Below are 7,230 nucleotides of genomic sequence, written 5' to 3' on the forward strand. Positions count from 1 at the left end.
GAACGAAGAAAGGACCTCTCTGTTTCCGAGCAGACGACGCCCCGTAGCATCGAATTCGGTGAAGTACGAATAACAGTATGAGAAAAACGAACGGCCGCTATTTTGTGGCAGTACGACACAAAAAAAAGCTAAATGGTATTTTAATGAAATGAAAAGGTTTCGCAAGGCCAAACGGAAAGCGGCTCCTCCCAACAAAACCACTTCTATCCCAACACGGGGCTGCTTCCGCGCTGTGTGAACACGCTGTCCTCTCGCAACGGCTTCAACTCACACCAGCGGCGCCACACAAACAAAAGGCCCCCAAAAAAATGGCTGTGGCTTAACAGAGTTATGCCTAAGCGTGTGTAGCGAGTGGTACGGTTTATGGTATAGTTTAGCTTGGTTCTCTGTACAGTTACGACGCTTCTCGAGGCGTGGGGCTCGTTCTTCCTCCGTCTCCTCGGCTCGCTGACTCCTCTTGGTAGTGTTCCGACGGCGAAGCCTGGCTTCTTTCCTTCTCTGCGACTCGCTTTTAATATCTGACGATTAATCCCACCGAGTGGTTCCTTCTATATATATACGATTCCTTTTTATTTTTGTTTCTTTTTTTCTATTTTTACTTTTTTGTAGTTTTTATATTTCTATATATTTATTGTAACTTTTTTAATACTTTGTTATTGTTTTTGTTTTTATTACTTTATTTGCTTTTATTTTATGTTCTGTTATTCTGGCACGGCGACCAGCGCTTCCAGCTACGGCGGCTAGGGAATCGCTTGGTTCCTTAGCCGCCGCAGGTTCGTTAGTAACCGCTGCCAGCTAGGGAACGCTCAGCTCGCGCGGCGCGCCGCGGCCGCCGGCCACAGCGCAACCGCGAGAATACGACCATTGTAGCTCTCGCTACAAAAGAAGAAAACCCGCGAGCCCACTAGCGAAAAAAAAGAGGGCTTCGTGCGTGTGTCCATCGCCTCCTGAAAACGCGTGCGTGCGAAAAAAGGCTGGGTCGCTACATAAAAGAAGAGATTCCTGTTCCGTGGGGACCGGGCGGCACCGGACTACCGGACTATGCGTAACCTGACAGCGTGACGTCTGAACGGCTATGGCAGGGCTTTGATGACTTTGGTTTGTTCAGCTTTAGATCCCGGTCAGGGCATAACTGGCATAATTGTCCACCAGTTTCCGGAAAGCTTAGTGAATTTAGGGCCGGCGACCCTACTTTAACGGTGCTTCTGGAAGCGAATTTCTACCGTGTAAACTCCACCGTTCTTTGTCAGTGCCAAGAAGTGATTTGATGCCCGTTGTGTGTGTTGCAACCATGGGGAACCGTTCGTGACGATATAATGACCCCAAGAACAAACGAGTTCAAGAGGTCGAACATTCAGGTTTGTAGAGGCACGTGTTTAAAATAAAACTTCACACCAAAACTCTAACCGCAACTAGTATGAGCGTAAAAAAGCCATTTGCTCCTCACAAATTGTAAGCGGAATATTTATCTTGATATTACGACTTTAAACGTAGTAAACCGCGCTAGTGTGTTGTATACTAATTTTTCAGTTGTTCTAATGCAGTCCCGTAGCGAACTGCTGCATACGTTTGTCTTCTAAAAAACGCCACCGCCGCTACCACTTGGCGCCACGCGTTTGCAAGAAACTGCAGTGTTCGACGCCTTTGCTAGCAGCCGCCAAATAATCGATTAGACACTTCGGGCAGGTCTTTATGCGAGGAAAAAAAAATTCTGCAGAAAGTTCGAAGTTGTAATTCGCAGAGTCTGCAAGCAGGTTTTCAGGGTCCACATTGCCACGGACGCGGTTTTGTACGAATGGATGACTTCAAATGGGAGCCAGTGGGCAACTGGCCTCAATATAGAAGGGTGTTTCATTACGAAGTGTCTTTAGAGCCGTTAGTTCAAAACCAACACGTCGTTGTGTACTGATGCAGCCCATTATGCCTCAAGCTCATTATTAAGACCTTACAACCATTTTTGAGAAATTCATATCGTCTTTCACCTAAGGAGCACTGAGTATCTTGTCTTAGGGACGAAAGCACTGACAGATGTCTGCGACAAGTCACCAAATATGCTGAGGCATAAAAGCTTCACTGAAAAACCTGGTGTTAGTACTCCTAAAATACTTAAACACAGTGCGAGTACTTTATGCCAGCGTAAAGCTTTTAATTCCTTGTTCTTCACACAAAGAAATACAACCGTTTTGACGCGTCCCCCACTGCTTTTCTCATTGACCAGCTATAGCATGCGCGGTGGTTGTGTGCCGAGGAGCCAAGCTGGGTTGCGACCGTGACGTAATGGAGAAGTGCAGCGTCAGCTTGTTCTTCTTTGCCAAGGGGCCGGACATCGCCGTGAATGCGGAGCACCTCGACTCCAACTGCACGTAAGTTTATTTCTCTCGTTTTCAGTTTCCCGGCTAAGGAGCGCTCATTCACAAAAAAATACGCTCCATTCAAAGCTGTTTACAAGCATTGAAACCATGCTTATAACTTCAACTCTTCAAAGAACATTTCCGAGATATCATGTAAAACAGGAGAAACAGAAGGGACACTCCAGGAAAATACGAATTTTCCTCCACCGCGCTCGTTACTGCAACAATCAAAAAAACACATAGCTGCAAATAAATGGCAATTACCTTTGATCGAACGGTTGCACCAGAATTTTCCTAACTGTATTGTTGGAAATCACTTCCGTCGCATTGCCAATTATTTTGACACTTTTATATCGTAATCTCAGGTTCGAAATATACCGCCGGAATATCTCCATAAAAAGGAGTTCTACAGATTCCCATAAATTTGTCCAACCTAAACGAACACCAAGATATCTCGCGTAGCCTAAGATAGCTAAAGTTTATTCATTGTATTCACGAAAATATAAAAACGTAACTGTGCAACGAACGGAAAGCAATTCGCTCTGGAAACGCCTCTTTGTTTCTGACCATCACCTTCCATAAACTTCCTAGGCTTTAGAGTGAATCACTAAATGAGCCTGACATAGCATTTGTTTCCAAAAAATATACGTACTTTCTTTAAGAAAACATATAAATGAATGCTAGAAACCCTCCGTGCCTGAGTCTTTGCCATTACCAAAAGGGGTCGATTTAAACAGACTGCTGTTTTACCTGCTGTACCGCTGTTTGCGTCATAACGATCACCCCGTGACATGAATTTCATTCAAGGCCATCATTTCCAGGTATATTTATAATTTCAATCTCAAAGTTTATGGTGGCACCACTTGCCAGAAAAGCTCCATTAGTCGTCGAAACAATCGCCTTAACTCCAGTTTTGTAGTCGTTTTTTATTAAGATTTCTAGTCAATTTCTTGCTCGTTTTAAAGTAATGCCGAACCAAAAATTTTTCTTACGTGGACAGTCAAATTGATTAAGCAATTTTAGCCATTTCCGAGCCGGTAATGAAGCAAGCACCTGTTACTTTTAACAGCGAAGCCGTATATGGCTCGCCTTTTTCATGCCCTCTGCGTAGGGAAATCGGCGTACAACAACAATTTTTGCGCCGTAGAGTTAGTGTTCAAAGTTTCCGTATGGAAGAGATCTGGAGTGTCGTTTTTGCCGGTCTTTTCTTTGGTCTAGCTCGAAGAGATTGTGCAGCGACTTTTTGGCCAGAGTCTTTTACGTCTAACAGTGGCAGTTCACTCTTTGCGGCTAATTTAAATGCGCGCATGGAGGACGGGGGCGTGCACGGGCAGCCAGAATTCAGTCGCTCAGTGAAGACGTGCCCGTTCGGCTGATGGGAGATTATAAAGTGGACGTCGCGTTGCGACCTGACTGGTGTCCTCCGTCGTTTTCAGTGGTTTCGGTTTAAGCCTACAAGGCAGCAAGATGCCTAAGACACGGGAGACAAACGAACAGCCTCATGTTTGCCCGCTAGAATACAACTCAATTCCTCCCAACTGTCATTCAGCTGAATAGCTAGGAAGTGGGCCCATTCGCAAATGGCACACACATATAACGTTTCGCTCACTCCTTGCACATCGCCCAGCTTCGCTGGTTATCCTTCTTGAAATAGCTGCCGGCTTTTAATTTTTTAGCTTCTTTTAAAAATCGTTGCTTACTGATACCTCGCTGTGGTGCAACTTGTTTTTACCGGAACATATGAACGATATGTTGCTGCCTATACATATAGTGGAAATAATGCAAGGACATCTTTTTCTCGTGTTTGTAACTGAGGCCTGTAGTTATGACGACGTTTGGAATAAAACAATGCTGAAAAAATTGAAGCATACAGACGGTAAAACGTATATCTGGAAAAAAGTTAAGAGGCGGTAATGGGGCGAGGCAGGGACAACAGAGCAGCTTCAATATCACGACTTCCCCTTAAAGGATGAAACGCTGGTTACATACACTCATTTCAGGGCATATGATCGCTTTGTCACTGTTACCTGTTCATTCAGATGTGTTATGTTTAGACTTTTATGTTAAAACGTCCAGTATTAGAGGCGCATACGGGTTTTCATGCAGGCACTTATTTGTAAGCCAAAAAAAATGCTTGTAAAGTGAAGGCAGTTGCCTTTGGAGTTTAATAAATTTCTTTGACTATAGCCACCCTCACTATATTGGTGCCATGTGGGCGTTGCTCAACGTATGACCGAAGTAGTTAAGCTTCGGTAGTATACATATGTTTTTTTTTTATTATTTTATGACAACCCAAAGACACGGGTTCGATTCCCGCCATGGCGTCCGCTTTTCTGATGGAGGCGAAAAGCAAAAACGCCTGTGTGTTCGAGATTTCGGCGCGCATTAAGGATCCCCAGGTGGTCAAAATTAACCCGGAGCCCACCACTACGGCGCGCCTCATCGCCTGTGAACCATCGGACCGTTATCCCTCATAATAAAATCAAATCAATTATTTGATGAATAACCATGTCAGGTGACTTTCACATTGGTGTTATGCTTTGCGACCACTATTTTATGGCGCTATCAACACCGGCATTCTCCGTCAGTAGGGCAACCTAAAGCAGTTTTTTTGAAGGGACATTTAGGTCAAAATGCAAGTTGATCTACATCGATAAATTAGCCTACCAAAAACACGAGTACGCCACGACTGCGCTTAACGTTATTTTAAATGGGGTAGAAAATAGTGAGAACGTGAAAACAGGGGCCGCTGACACAGGTCATACCGGGTAACTTGAACCGGAAGTGCTTAACCGTCTGGCATGCGTAACGTCTTTCCTGGCTGACGCTGTATGGCGTTACTGTTTCCTACTTGGGGCGGCGGGGATGGTTTTCGGGGAATCCTGCCAGATACGCCCGAGTGGCTGGTAAGGCACCAAGATGCACGGGGCCCCAAACGGAGGAGATGTTTTTCTTAAAGAAGGCGTCCATAGTGACCACGGGTTTCATGAAAGAACATTTTGCTTGGTGGTCCGAGTTGCAAAGGACGTGGGAGGTCGGGAAAGCGCGAATGATTTCCCCGAAACGGACCAAACAGCTCGGTACATGGTAGCGTCGTATTCGGTTGCTTGTATACCTATGTGAATCAGCGCTAAAATGGCTATTGAAAGGTGTGATGTCGTTTAAAACCAACTTGCTTGTTGCCTTGAGAGTGTCCCTTTAAAGCGTTCTTACCAGGGGTTGCATTACTGAGGGCGCCAACGTCGGTTTTAAATATTGCTCGGTAGCATTTCATTTTATAGAATATTATTTTTGTTGCTTTGACTAACTTCCGTTCCACAAGAAAGCATTACTGTCGCCTGTACTCTTAGGGTTCAGTTTATTTAATTCGGCAGAACTTCGGCTAGACTTTGCTTACTATTTTTGTCATTTGGTTGCTGCCGTACTGAATGCAATGCAGGGCTGAAGAAAAGGATATGACGTGCCTACAAGAATACACCAAAAACTGTCTCAATGGAGTCACAAAAGGACTGGTGCAGCTTATACTGGACGGCATAAGCACCGTCACTGTAGAGAAGTGCACTAAGGGAAACCCTCAGCGTGACCGTAAGTCTTCATTTTCGTCTTTTGCTTGCTGTACCCTCATATTTTGGACCAGACAAAAGAGACCCAAAAAACCATTTTTTAGTTCCATTTTTACGTTCGGGAAATATCCACACTTTCAGCGTTGGGTTTAGGGCTTAGGCGCTATAAAACGGCATGTACAATCGTGCCTTGGTAAAACCACCTCAGTGCGCCGCAGTGATAGCGTTCTCCGCTAAGTGATAGTGTTTTCACGCATCTTGATATGTACATTCACCGTGAGTGGCTCTTGTTAAAGTTGCAATATTCCCATTTAACTCCTTCGCATTGTATATTAGTGAAATTAAAGTGGCTTGCAAAAAACGCATCCGACTCGTAACTTCCACCGAACTTGCGCAGCTTGCTGAAGAAGGAGTTTGCGACTAGAGTTGCCCGGTCGATACCAGTAATAACGCACCTACTAGCTATTACGCTTTCTCTACATACCCCACTCCCCCTGAGAGTTTTAACTCCGCGCTATATTGACTTTATTCGGATTTCCAACTGTAAGTAAGCAATAAAACCGATTCCCACGAAACATTCCGTTTCTGACGCAACCACTATTCAAATTCGCAAACAAAAACCCAGCCAGAAGCAAACAATCAATTAGAAACTCCAAAATTTGTCTATCGCGGTGCGGCTGTCCCAGCGAAAGGGATTCTACGGACTCTTACGTTGTTTGGTTTTTGATCTTCTCTTTCTCGACAACCTGACGCCGCTTTATTTTCCCAGGCTATCTCAAAAATGTAGTCTGCATAAACACTGTCGGCCACAAGATCCACCGCTGCAGCCAAGAAATCACGGCTGCCCTCGAAGCTGGAGTTGATGCCGGAGAGAAGAAGCACAAAATTGGCTACGCCTGCTGGTAAGAATAAACTTTTGACAGTTTGGTAGAAGTCGCGTATTAAAATTACCACCAATAGTAGGTGATTACGTCTTGGTCACTGAGTGCTGGAACAACATTGAGTAACCAGATAATGAGGCCATTTCTGACCCTTGTATGTAAATGTGCGCAACGTATACAAGCAACTGCTACCAGGCTACATAAGTAAGGTCTTTTTGAAGCCAAAGGTTGTGCCCGTTACCACTAAGCACAGTGACGAATTAATCCACATTTCGACATAACATTTAATATAAAAGTCCTTGTATCCACATAAAATGTTTGTCGCCTTTGAGGAAAAACTGACGCCACCTGTGAACAACACAATGCGTCGTGAAAACAGACGGGGTCGCTGTATAATTCCTTCCCGTTTTGTAAAGCGCATTTAGAGCGAACAAG

General features: G+C 44.6%; 1 long non-coding RNA gene across 1 annotated transcript; it reads left to right on the forward strand.

Annotated features, from left to right (window-relative positions):
* Positions 1–2,224: 2,224 nt before the first annotated feature.
* LOC144165853 (uncharacterized) lies at positions 2,225–6,319 on the forward strand. Its single transcript, XR_013321532.1, has 3 exons — positions 2,225–2,363; positions 5,791–5,936; positions 6,312–6,319. It is a non-coding gene; the product is annotated as an uncharacterized LOC144165853 (long non-coding RNA).
* Positions 6,320–7,230: the final 911 nt, after the last annotated feature.

Source organism: Haemaphysalis longicornis, unplaced genomic scaffold (assembly GCF_048455015.1).
Source record: "Haemaphysalis longicornis isolate Haplotype H1 unplaced genomic scaffold, Haemaphysalis longicornis Haplotype H1 scaffold_15, whole genome shotgun sequence".
NCBI lineage: Eukaryota > Metazoa > Arthropoda > Arachnida > Ixodida > Ixodidae > Haemaphysalis > Haemaphysalis longicornis.